The following is a 13,845-nucleotide window of genomic DNA, read 5'->3' as shown; positions in this document are numbered from 1 at the left end:
CCACAGGTCAATATAAGTACTGTATCTTAACTCTTGTGTATTTTAATATGTATTTTGTAGAAATATGTTTTAATATGTATATTTTTTAAAAAAATGTTTTTAGATAAATGTGTGTTTTAGCAATGTTGTAACCCATCTCAAGCCGTGAGGAGGGGTGGGCAAGAAACAATTATTATTATTATTACCAAAAAAGGGGTCATCCTCTTCTCTGAGCAGAGTAGTACAAAGCTAGAACTTAGCCTGTCCCAGAAGAACCTAAAAAAATAATCAACATCCGTTACCCTCTCCTTTTTGAATGCCTAGGTGGGAAAGCAGTGAAGGCAAACTGAGGCAGCACTGATGTTCCCCCTATATAAAGAAATACAGAATTTTGGCTCTAAAACCTGCTGTTGACATATATCAAGTCAACATATATGAGTACGGTATATATATTATATGGCATACAGGTGCAACACAGTCTTCTCTGGGCAAGAAGATAACTGTCTATTGAGGTTGGCTGAAGCAATGTGTGATAAGTTTGCTTCCATTTTTTGCGGCTGAGTGCCTACCAAAAAGAAGGCACCCCAAATTCAAATATGGAGAAAGGGGTAAAGTACCTGAAGATTTTTGCTACTAGCTGAGCAACAGAACCCTTTGGCTCCAGCTGTCTTCCTGAGCTTTGACATATTTATCAGAAAATCTCTGTATCTCATCCTGGCTACTTGAGCAAAGATCCCCACAGTTAATATAGCCTATTCCAACTTAAATTCAATGCTTAATCTGACTGCTCCCAGTTTTATCTTATAGACATGGACACAAACTCACACAAGTAATTTCAAATCAAACCTGCAGAGCATCCAATACCTAAGCCTCACTTCTGAATCATCAGGAAAGCCAAGGTCTTTTTGAAAAGAGAACCCCCTCCCAATATTTGATAGAAATGGCATTAAGAATTAGGGCCCAGTTCTTGGGAAAGGAAAGCAGGTTTGGACTGGTTTATAAGACATTAATATGGAATCATGGGAGTTGTAGTTTTCTATGGCCTTTAGCTTTCTCTGTCTAAGAAGACTGGTGCCTCAACAAACTAAACCAGTCATGATTTCATAGTACTCAACCACTGTAGTTAAAGTAGTGTCAAACTGCATTAATTCTACAGTGTGGATGTACCTTAAATTTCATACATTTGGAGCTAGGGCAAAGAAAGACACAAACATATAGATGTGTGCTTTCTCTCTCTCTTTGTCTCCTTATTATTCATGAGCCTCAACAATAGTCCTCAACCAAGCTCTTCCTGAGAACTTCCAGCTTTAACCAGCTTTATCTATCACTACAGATCTCCTTAAAATAATAATTATACAGTTTGTCACCAAGTTACAAACATCTGACTTCCAAACAACCCATAGCTATGAATGAAGGCAAGTTGATAGGAAATGAAGAAATCTGCCCCTAGAAAGTGAAATTCACCCCTGAAAGAGTCATAATGAGGGAAAGGTTTCTCCACTGAAGATTTATCACCAGTCCTTGTTTCCATTACAAGCTAAATTTTTCAAAATTCAATTCTCCCAGGGACAGAAAGTGCAGTGAAATCTTCTGAACAGGGGTATAGACAGCAAAACAAGCACCACAGGTGTGTTAACCCTCCCTGTGCTATCCAAAGTAGCTATATATATTTGACTGTGGTTACACGAAAAAAGATACGCTGAATTTACATACAAATTCAGCGTAAGAACAAATCTACAGAACCTATCTTGTTCTTTTGCTTGAGGACTGCCCATCCTCAATCCATGTTTTAAAAGTAAAATTAAGCATATCCTAGTAGTATAGTTCTACTTTGAGACAATTTATTAGCAAATATGGATGTCTATTAATTCACAGATGGAGTATGTATGGATGCCTTTTCAGGTTTTCGCTTTCTATGGTTTTGAATAATTTACGTCAAAGTTGGGAATTATCTGATGCTCCAGACATTATTTGACTGCAACTTCCAGCATTTGTCACCATTGACTGTGCTGGCTAGAGCTATTGGGACCTTCTTACTAACAACATATACAGGCCTTATGGCTTTGCTGGCTTTATGCTTCTTGGCGCTATTTTCTTTGTGATACGCTCCATTTTTTAAAAAAAAAATTTTTTTTTTTAGTGTGCATGTAATTGGAATTTAACTCTTTAGTTAGGTAGCAGTGGGAGGATAAACATCTTAAAATTAAGGTAACATATATTTTAAAGCAAATGAAGAATAAACAAAGAAGCAAATCTGAAGCTTGTGCATAAAGAGAAGGAATTTTATGGAGCTTACTTAATCATTGCTGTGACAAGACTGTATTACTGTATGTAAATCCAATTAGATTTTAAAGCGAACAGTATGGCTATATTCTGGCCCCCACTGAGCACAGGAGAAGGGATTGCAAAAGGACAGGAATCTGGATGCTAAATTACAGTCAATCCAGCTGAAGCTGTAGTGGCATAAAAATGCTAATGCTTCTGCAAAAGGGCTCATTTGGAACAGCTTTTGCAGTATGTACTGCAGAAGGCAAGAAATCTTACTGCACTGATTGCCATTAACTGCCCAGCACAGCTTTGTTTATAATGCATCCTGGGAACACATTGACAACTTAAAATGTTAACCACAACTCTTATTATGAAACAATTTACCAGTTTTCTATATAGTTCAAAACAAACTTGGCCAACTTCTAAAGTTCTCCCTTCTAAAGTTCTCCCTTGTAAGCATTGTCTTCGGTTACCATGTCTTAACCCTAAAAAGGTTATTTTATTGCATCAGCCCCTTTGTTTTTTCTTACAAGGCAAAATGTAGACACTGAAAGAGGTGGGCAAAAAAGAATACTTGAAACGTGCAATTAGCAGGTCTGAGATCATTGGCAGATATAACTGAAATACAGCAAAGCTGGAAAAGTAGAAGCTGAAGTAACTGCTCTCTGTTTCTTGTTAAAGGAAGCTTGAAACATGCTTTTTATGATTTCTGATGTAGGAAACAAGTCATGTGTCAGGGACCAATGCCACATTTGTGTCATATTAGGGTTGTGTTCACATAGTTTCCTGAAAACGTGCAGCAAATTGGCAGATGGTAACTTGAGGACTGACATCAGTTTGTAGACCACAATTTCAAGACCAACTAAGCCAGAACAAATAAAGATATAGAACAAACAGTTCTAAAAGTCACCTAGAGCCTACACTAAATTGCACATCCTCCAAATGTCCCAATTTGCTAGGGACAGTCATAGTTAATCCTATGCTGTCCACTTTTTCAGATGTTTGTAAAATGTTTATGCCTTCTTTCTTTCTCACAGTCTCCTTCTTTGTCCATGGCTTATTTCAGCTGCTGTAAACTGAAATCAAAGTGCTAAAGTAGTTTGAACATAATGAGAATGAGTTGGGTAGTGTCTTGCCTTTCCCGGTAGGCTCATTTGGGTATTTTTAAAATTATAATTTTGCTTATTCTTTTCTATTATTAATCGTTGTGATTCTGTTTCTTCGTCATGCCTTTTGGGAAACAATTTGAAGTTGTTTGACCATGCCTGAATCATTTTTCATCTATAAAATGTTGGAGGATATGAAATATAATTATAGAAAACTTTCATAATAGAATACAACTTACAACAGATGTAAGCAAAGTCTACATTTGGGGCCAAATGCCCCCTACCCCTAGATTGCGTTGGTGGACTTCCACCTCTCCAAAACAGTCCAGACAGTCCCTTTTAGGCATAGATTTGTGACCTGTCCTTCCTGGGAGCTCTCAGGAGTAGCAATTCACCTACCACATATACTGTAGATACACACAACCCCATGCACACACAAATTTAGCATAAAAATACTCATTTTTAAACAATCAAGAAGTGAACTTCTGTCACTTACGTACTTCAAAAAGAAGCATGTTTGCCAGTCCAGGAACCCATGAAAGAATACTTGACTCTCATTTCTGCTGTAGGGACCAACTTCTGAAATAACATACATAGTGTATTTCATTTCTAAACTTCCACTGAAATGGCAGCAAATCTTAGCCTGGTGTTCAATTTCAGACATGAAAGAGTAAGGTGTTGACAATTACAAGCCCTCCAGTATAGAAGCTCAACGCAGCACTCCAGTTTACCAGCAGCTTATTCTAACTACTTCACCTTTCACCATTCTATGGGCATAGCATAGAAAAACCTCAACCTGATGACAGAGGAGAAATGTATTATTTTACTCTGAACATTTCCCAGTGGTTCAGAAATCCTGGGCTATTTGAGTGATCTGGAAGACTAATTTGTCAGCAGTATCCTGATGATTTGTGTTGCAGAGAAATGATAATATAGTATGGCCCTCTTATCACAAATTTGATATCAATGGTTTCACTTACTCATGCTCCCTAAAGTATTTCTCTGCCCCTAGAAATGTTTGTTGTTCTCTCTAGGTCCTTCAGTGCAAACCTATGCTATGCTTCTAGCCCAAGAATAGTCTAGATCAGGCATGGGCAAAGTTTTTGCCTTGGGGCCACATTGTGCAGCTGGCCGGAAGGGGCACATGCTGTGTGGGCCTGGGAGAGAGGGGGGACCAGGAGGGGGTGGGGCAGGGCCTGGGTCATCCTTAGGATCTCTTCCTGGCATAAGGACAGAGATACTCACCCTATCCTTACGTCATAGAGGAAAACAAGACATGCAACAATTGCCCCAATCCCTCTCCCCAATACTCCTCCCTTGATTTTCGGGCGGTCCTCTCAGCATAATGTCAGAAGGAGGGTGGGTCAGGTGCGTCGGAGTGCTCCAGAGAGCTCTCAATCACTGTGTGCCTTCCTCAAGCTGTCCTCCCGACATAAGTACAGGGCCACCCACACCATCCTTATGCCAGAAGGAGGGCGGGACACGCAGTGGCTGACAGCATTCCAGAGGACTTTCAGCTGCCATGTCCCTTCCTCTGCTATTCTTTCTGCACAAGGGCCACCACATCCTTATGCCAAAAGGACAGGGAAAATTAGGAGGGTCTGAGATAGGCACCAAGGGGGCTGCATCCGGCCCCCAGGCCTTAGTTTGCCCATGTCTGGTCTAGATATAGGGTTCACTATTATCCATGGTTTTAGGTATCCACTGGGAACTTGTAATGTAACCCTGTGGCTACTTCTCAAACAGGCTGTCTTAATATCTTTCTACCCTACAATTTTGTTATCTGTTCTTAAATTCTAGAGAATTATAACCTCTTTCCAGCATTGGAACATGAGAACTCCAAAAGAAAGGAAGAAAGAAAAGATTTACACCTATCGGGGGGACATCACTGTATGAATTTTCACCATGATATATGGTTATTTTGTATAATATATGTTTCTGATACATATAATCAATTTTTCTGTTCAGATTTTTAAAATGTATTTTATTTTATTTTATTTCTACATTATGTTTGGGGGAAAGGAAAATGAGGGCTGCTCGCTTACTATACATTTGAAATATTTTTTTCAATAAAATGTTGACGTGAAAAAACCACAGGAACTTATTAATGGGCCATCAGGATGGTAACAGTGCTTTCAATTTCAGGTCAACAAGTCTGCCTCCTTCTCTTAAAAAAACCCTCACAGATCTCCTGTTTTGTTTCATTTTTAAGACTTTGTCATTCCTACTCATTTTAAACGCAATTTCCTCTGGCTTCCTGCTGGTTTGCCTGCCAGCCAGCAAGGAATGCGAGGGAGAACAAGAACAAGAAAATCAGAACAGAAAAGAGGGACTGGTTCAAAGAATAAGATGGAAAATATTTTTTCCTTAAAGCAACAGCAACCCTGGGAAGATTGAAAGATTCATTGGCATGAGGTAAAGAGGGTTCTCCACTTGAAGATGGAACGAACTTATGTCTGGTGCTCTAGAGACACAGAGCAATGAATTCAAACTACAGGAAAATATATCCCACCTAAATATTAAGTAGAATCTCCTTTTCAACAGTGGAACATGCTGCCTTGGTGTGCTGTGGATTCGCCTTCTCTGGAGGTTTCTAATTAGAGGCTAAATGGTCATATGTCATGAGTGCTTTGATTCTGTATGGCAGAACGATTCTGCAAGGCAGAATGGGGTTGGAGAAGATGGCCTCTGTGGTCTCTTCCACTCTGTGATTCTATGCAAGACTGAAACCCTCCTCTGGTATTCAGTGCAGGTCCAGCATGTACAGACATGTAGCCGGCGGGGGGGGGGGGGCTGAGGGGCTTCAGCCCCCCCCTCTGAAATTCCCAGGGTTGTCCGTGAAAAGACCTTACTGGTATTATTTAAACTGTTATGTTTATTCATATCATGATCTGATCACCATGCTCAATATATCCCATATGCATGGAGGTATTGGGATACGATACAAAAAAGTTGGCTAGGGTAAATCCTCTCTCACTCAAACTCAGCAACCCCCCTCCCCCCTAATCAAAATCCTGGCTACGGGCCTGGTGCCGGTTTAGCATAAATGAGGCCTTGTGCTAATTAAGTTATGAGGCCCCTGACTTGGGCACTAAAGGAGGTAGGCTCGATAGTCCTACACTGCCTGCTTTGTGGCACACTCCCATAGACTATCAACTCTATCATGATGTCTCTTTTCAACTCACTTTTGGGTTCTCCCTCATGTTCTTATAGCACTTTTAACTTCCTCCATGTTTCCAAGTCTCACTTAGTGCACTTTGATCAGCCCATCCTTATGTTTTATTGCTGCATTTTAACTTTGTCTTATTAATGGTTTGTTTTAATTTTTCATTCTTGCGTTTCCACTATTTGATGTTTTATGTATGTGTACTTGTTTTGCATTTGTAAGCCGCCCTGAGTCCCTGCAGGGAGATAGAGGCGGGGTACAAGAATAAAATAATAATAATAATAATAATAATAATAATAATAATGTCTAGAATTGCTCTGAAATTTAGAATAGCACCACATAAGCAAAATCCATCATAAAAATGGCAGGAAGATGGGGCCCCCTGGCCAGCAGGGCCCTGTGCTTGCTGCTGCTCAATCGCATAGTCGTTTTTGACTCTTTGTGACCTCATGGACCAGTCCACATCAGAGCTCCCTGTCGGCTGTTGCCGCCCCCAGTTCCTTCAAGGTCAAGCCAGTCACTTCAAGGATACCATCCATCCATCTCGCCCGTGGTCAGCCTCTCTTCCTTTTTCCTTCCATTTTCCCTAGCATCATGATCCTTTCCAAGCTTTCCTGTCTTCTCATGATGTTGACAAAATACTTCAACTTTGCATCTAATATCCTTCCCTCCAGTGGGCAGCTGGGCATTATTTCCTGGGTGATGGACTGGTTGGATCTTCTTGCAGTCCAAGGCACTCTCAGGATTTTCCTCCATTACCAAAGTTCAAAAGCATCTATCTTCCTTTGCTCAGCCTTCCTTATGGTCCAGCTCTCACACATATAAACACAGTAGTAAATCTGGCCGTGCTTGTATTCAGCTAAACCTAAAGTAGAATGTCACAATAGAAATGGTGATAAAAGTTCTTTTTTTTGTTGTTAATCCATGCATAATTTGTCACAGCATGCTGGTCGTGATGTGATTTTTATTTTTCAAATCATGTCCCTCCCAAACTGCTGCAAGCTGGATAGCAAGTGTCCCAGAAGCAAGCAAAAATACAGCAGAGTCATTTCACAAAAACCACATGCTTCAGACCATCTATCAGCAGAGTCCAACTGCCAGCATCTGACTTTATCTACACACTGTATTAGTAAAATCACGGATTTAGGTTTTCATCCAAAATATCCAGAGGCTTTAATCTTCACAGTTGCAATATATACAAAATGTACAATCAGGATATGCAGATCCTCTTTCCTTGTTCTTGCAATCAATCAGAGTCATCAAAGAGTCATATATAGAACATAGGCAGATACTCACACCGAGTCACACAGGAGAGAGAAAGATGGCCTCTTTCATCTTCCTTATTTAGCCACCTGCCGATCGGTAAGGGACACTGGCTGATGCCACCCTTTGCAATAAACCTCAAATGGTTATGCTTAGTCATTACTACACCCCCTTAGGTATTGCATCATGGCATTCCAGTCATAACCAGGTGCTATCAATATTCCACATGTTCATCAAATAGTATTTTCTCTATGATTAGAAATGCTGTTCAATTTCTATCTAACATAATTAGAACATTGGAAAAGAACCAAATCATCTAACAGCAGAAATGGCATCTGATGTGCTTTATGGAACACAATCATTTCAACATACTGTATTTTAGAGTTTGTCTCCATTTTAGTTACAAAAAATGATCTCTGTGTAATTGATTCCTGCATACAGGTACTAAGGCAAAACAAAGATAAATTTCAATAAGGAGTAATCACTTTGTTCTGCAGTGCAACTGACATTTTAGTTACTTTAGTAGCATTGGGACAACAGGACCTGGTGATTTTGAGTTAAGTAAGGTAATTACTGTAGTAAATCTCCTTCAGTTAAAACTGTGAAGGAGCTATCCAACGTGCTGGAGCCATTTTAGATGTAGAATACAGCACACTGGATAGCATGTCAAAAGTTTGGGCTGAAAACAGGATAAAGTCATTTAGTCATTAACATGACACCATCTCCGGCCCCTGTTATGGCAGCGCTGCCTCAATAAAAAAAGCAGAATGCCATATGATTCAATTGCTGGACCATGCTGCATCTCAGATTGTTTCAATGTACAGTCTATGGTGAGGAAAATGTGCTGAATATTACATGCCCATGTACCCAGATACCCACACCACAAAAATTAAGCTAAAATTTTAGATTTTTCTTTTTAATATTGGGAAAGTAAAATATCTTGCATCATTCTAGAGGATGCTAGAGATATAAAAACAACTACTTTTTTTTTTAAGCAACTTTCTAAGTTCTGCTTCCTCAATGGATTGTTAGCTTAATACACTTTTCCAAGCTGGCACCAATCATCCTCAGATTTTATGTGAACTGTTGCTACAGCAACTTTATAATCCAAAAGGTGTTTATTTTAATATTTTAAAATGCTGCCTTAATACACAGGGAAGAGCCTGAAGGATGATATAAAAGATTTTACTGCCAAACAGGCAATGCAAGCATACACAGCAACAGAGTCAACAGTTAAAAGTATTTAGAATCATAGAATCATAGAATAGTAGAGTTGGAAGAGACCACATGGGCCATCTAGTCCAACCCCCTGCTAAGAAGCAGGAAATCGCATTCAAAGCACCCCCGACAGATGGCCATCCAGCCTCTGCTTAAAAGCCTCCAAGGAAGGAGCCTCCACCACGGCCCCGGGGAGAGAGTTCCACTGTCGAACAGCTCTCACAGTGAGGAAGTTCTTCCTGATGTTCAGGTGGAATCTCCTTTCCTGTATTTTGAAGCCATTGTTCCGTGTCCTAGTCTGCAGGGCAGCAGAAAACAAGCTTGCTCCCTCTTCCCTATGACTTCCCTTCACATATTTGTACATGGCTATCATGTCTCCTCTCAGCCTTTGTTTAGTAGTCCACTATAATGCTTCCTTTTTAAAAGTATCCCATGTTTTCCATTTTGCCTGAAGTGTTGTTAAGAGTTTGCTATCCTGTCCAAAACACACAAATAAAATATGTTCACACTCATCTTTTATTAATTTATGAAATTGGAGTACCACAGTCAGGGGATATTGTTGCCTTCATTACTTGCTTGCAGGATTCACATACAAATCAGTGTGGCATTAAAATAGGACATCTTTTTTTAAAGAAAAATAACCCAAAACAAATTTATAAAAGAAAGGAGAGTGGAAAAATGCAGGATATGTGATACAGAAAAATGTGATACAACAGTCTGCCTCTATAGTTAGCACAGGACTATTAGTGTTAACATTACCAGAACAAATCAATATAAAGTTATCCTCATTTGTTTCGCTGCCTTGACAACACTGGTGCTCCACAGGGAAACTGCACACTAACCAATAACTGATGAGCCCTGCTCTTAATATGCTGAACATTCCTTGGAGCCATTCATGAGGTTATGCACTGGAATTACAAAAAGCAGATTTTGCAACCATAAGAATTACTTTAAAAACTAAAATTTACAAAAATAAAGAAACCCAAAAGTTATAAAAGTTTTTTTACACTTATGCATGTGTTGCTCATATCCCTCTTGTATAACAAGATTCTAATTTCTGTTATGTATAGAATTTTTAATAACAGAATTTCATGTCTCCACATTCAAATTAATTCCAAAGATGAAAAGTGATACTCTTTCTTTGCTAAAAATGTTCTTGATTTGGCTTTTGGCGTCAGTCCAAAGCCAGGGATCTGTTATACATCTATGTACTTGATGCTCTATGTTGACTAGAAATATCATGCTTCAACATATTTCTGGAAATAGCAGAACATTTTTTCATTAATGAGAATCAGGGCCTTTACTATTTATTTGCCAGCTATTTCACAACAATGCTCCCTTGCCTCCTTCCTCATCTTTCACGTTTTAAAGTTAAAGTTTAAAAAAATTACATTTTCCTCCAAAGTTATGCAAGTAACATTGCCATAGCTGCAGCTCCTTACCATCCATTAATGTAGTGGTTCTCAACCTGTGCGTCCTCAGATGTTTTGGCCTTCAACTCCCAGAAATCCTAACAGCTGGTAAACTAGCTGGGATTTCCAGGAGTTGTAGGCCAAAACACCTGGGGACCCACAGGTCGAGAACCTCTGCATTAACAGATTTAAAAAATGATGTAGACATTTGGTGCCTGATAATCCCGCAGCTCCTCCACCAGTTGTTAGTAGTAACAAAAATGGTTGGAGTTTCAAGCACATCATGCAAATATGGCATGACAAGCAAACTATGGCCCCCAGATTGCTGCTTCTTTATATTACTATAGCTTGTTCCACCTCAGTTCTTCATCCAAACCCACCATCAAGGTGCCTCAGGGTAGGAAAGTGTCTTCAGAAATATATGCAGGCATATGTTGTAGAGATGTGCAAGAATTTTTTTCCTTCATGTCATTTGTGGTATCGTTTCATGTCAACAGTTTGTTTACATGAAATGATAGATGACATTTTCGTACGAAACGATGGGTGACACATAATGAAAACAGCACAGTCATCGTGCTGGCTTTCATTTTCAGCCACATGGCCTCCATGCCTGCAATCACATCCTCATGCGTCAGAGAAGGAGGCAGGGAGGAAGTGATCCTTGGCCAACCGGAGGCCAAGGAATCACTGAAGTGGGCTGGGCAGGGAGTGTATATAAGGAGAGGACTGCACCTAAAAGAGCCATTGCTGCTGCTGCTGGGTGCTGGGGCTGGTTGGGTTGCTTGCTGGCTGCTGCTGCTGTTGCTGCTGCTGCTGTGTCTCCGCTTGGCCTTGCCTTGGCTTGGCTTGCCTTTTTTTGTGCCTTGTCTTTCTGGTTAGGGCACTTCTGGGACTGGGAGATTTGGGGTTTAGAGATTTTGACTAGCTGCTGCTTGCCTCATTTTAAAAAAAATCCTTTCCTTGTTGGGTTTCCCTTCCCTTCTCCATTTATCTCACTGTTTATCGCCATCTCTGTGTGGCGATTTTCACCCCTCTAGCCCTACATCTGAGTGGGGGGTGAGCCTCCAAAGCCCTGCCATTGCCGCCAATGGCACAAACATTTTCGGGGGTTTTTTAGCGAGACAAAAATTCTATTCGTATAGGCGCAGAAGCTCCAATTAGTACAACGGGCGGCAGCCAGATTAATAACTGGGGCGGCTTATAGGGAGCGTACCACCTCCCTACTTAGCCAGCTCCACTGGCTGCTGATATGCTACCGAGCCCAATTCAAAGTGCTGGTTTTGACCTATAAAGCCCTAAACAGTTCTGGCCCAATCTACTTGTCCGAACGTATCTCCTCCTATGAGCCAGGAAGATCCCTAAGGTCATCTGGTGAGGCCCTGCTCTCGGTCCCGCTTGCCTCACAGGCGCGGCTGGTGGGGACGAGGGACAGGGCCTTCTCGGTGGTGGCTCCCCGGCTGTGGAACACCCTCCCCAGAGAAATACGGCAAGCCCCAACCCTTTTGAGTTTTAGAAAAGCCCTGAAAACATGGCTATGTGCACAGGCTTTCAAAGATTAAATGATAAAGATGACCCGGACTGATTTACGGCTACAGCACGAGGATTTTGGAGGAATGGATTTTAATCATATGTTTTATATCTTTATATTGTTTTAATTGTTTTATTGGATTTTATTGCTGTTTTAATTATATGTAGGCATCGAATTGTTGCCAATTTTGTACGCCGCCCTGAGTCCCTTCGGGTGAGAAAGGCAGGATATAAATGTTGGAAATAAAAAATAAATAAATAAATAAAATAGGCGCCCCATTTTCATTAGTGGAAACAAATATGAAAATGAGACAGAGTGAATGAAACTACACAAAATGAGCAGCAATTCCATACAAAAATACAACACGAATATGTTGCCATGTATTTCTATATGAATTGCTACAACCTATTAAATCCTGGCCATGTACAGGAGAGTTTGTGGCCTCTTCTGTACATTGAGAAATAATTGAAATTGTATTGGGAGACTTCTTCCAAACACGCATCAGCCTGAATTCCATTGGTTATGATTACTGTTAAACCTTCTAAGCCATGGCTTAGGATGACATCTGAATAAATCCTTAGTTAAACATAAAAAAGAAATTATGTAGAAAACAATTTAAGAAAGATTAGGTCATAGGTATGATATTTATAAGGACTAGAATGTTTACTCTGGTTTGCATTATATGCCACTACTTTCTACTGAATAAATATCTGCAGGTTTCCAAATATAGTTAACTATACTAAGCGTTAATAGTAGTTGTCTTCATAATGAAACAAGAAATGCCAGGCTGCAAATATACATAAACGTTTTGGACTGGACACAACCTCAGCCACTTCGAAAAATCATTAAATGTATTGTACATGAAATCATTTAAGAATTTTCTGAAATTGGCATCATTATAATGAAAGCTGGGTAAATTAATAATGATGGGACATTTAAAAACTAAAAGGATTGATATGCATTTCTAATTATGGTCTGAAGAGCAACAAAGCTTGCCAAGAAAGTTGGAGACAGTCATTTAGTATTGGGTTTTATTATTTGATGGGCTAATTGTTTTAAGTCCATCAAAAAGGATGAATACAAATGTACTGCCCAAACTTATAAGAATTTTATGAGGAAAGCTAAAACTCAAAATGAGCTGAGACTGGTTAGATAAAAAAAAGAAGCAAATAAAAGGGGTCAGCAATATATATGGAAGCATATAGGTAAGCAATCCAGATTGCGAATCAAGATGGATACACAGTTAACCAGGGATCACTTAGTTAACTTGAAGGAGTTCAAATCTCCAGGGTCAGATGAACTGTATCCCAGAGTATTGAAGGAAATTACTGAGATACTCACAGAACCACTTGTCATTATGTCTGAGAAATCTTGGAGAACAAGTGAAGTGCAAAAGGACTAGAAGTCCTCTTGCACATTGTCCCTATGATCAAAAAAGAAGATGTTAGAAGTTACAGGCTGGCCAGCTCGGCCTCAATGGAAGACACAGGAGGCCATCTGCAAGCATCTTGATGACAATGCAGTGATTAATAGGGGCCAACATAGGTTTGTCAAAAACAAATCTTGCCAAAATGTATAACTTTTTATGGATGAAAGCATTAGTTTATAGATGGATGCCACTTGGTTAGATTTCAACAAATGATTTGAAAATGTCTCCCGTGATATTTTGTTTAGCAAACTGACAAAATAGAAATAGGTGTAAACACCATCTGATGGATCCATAACTGGTTGGAAAACTTTGCTCAAAGAGTTGTCTTCAGTGGTTGTGCTTCAAACTGGAAAGAGATCTCAAGTGGAGCACCACGAGGTTCTTTCCTGGTGCCTAGTACATTTTTTCAATATTTTTATCAATCATTTAAGGAGCCACAGTGGCTCCTTAAACCTTTGTGCCGGTTGAACTGCTGG

The 13,845-nt window shown here is 39.8% G+C and overlaps 1 protein-coding gene across 4 annotated transcripts in view; it reads right to left on the bottom strand.

The window, feature by feature from the left end:
• tspan18 (tetraspanin 18) overlaps positions 1 to 13,845 on the bottom strand; it is a 225,094-nt gene that overhangs the window by 48,808 nt on the left and 162,441 nt on the right. Inside the window, exon 4 of one of the 4 annotated variants that reach the window (XM_062967924.1) lies at positions 3,854 to 3,932. The exons of the other annotated variants lie outside the window; for them this stretch is intronic. The gene's annotated coding sequence lies outside the window, so the exon portion shown is untranslated. The remainder of the gene's footprint in view (positions 1 to 3,853; positions 3,933 to 13,845) is intronic. 4 annotated transcript variants of the gene reach the window in all.

The sequence above is a fragment of the Anolis carolinensis genome, chromosome 1 (genome assembly GCF_035594765.1).
Source record: "Anolis carolinensis isolate JA03-04 chromosome 1, rAnoCar3.1.pri, whole genome shotgun sequence".
NCBI classification, from domain to species: domain Eukaryota; kingdom Metazoa; phylum Chordata; class Lepidosauria; order Squamata; family Dactyloidae; genus Anolis; species Anolis carolinensis.
The sequence above is the reverse complement of the archived record's forward strand: the minus strand, read 5'-3'. Positions and strand labels throughout refer to the sequence as shown.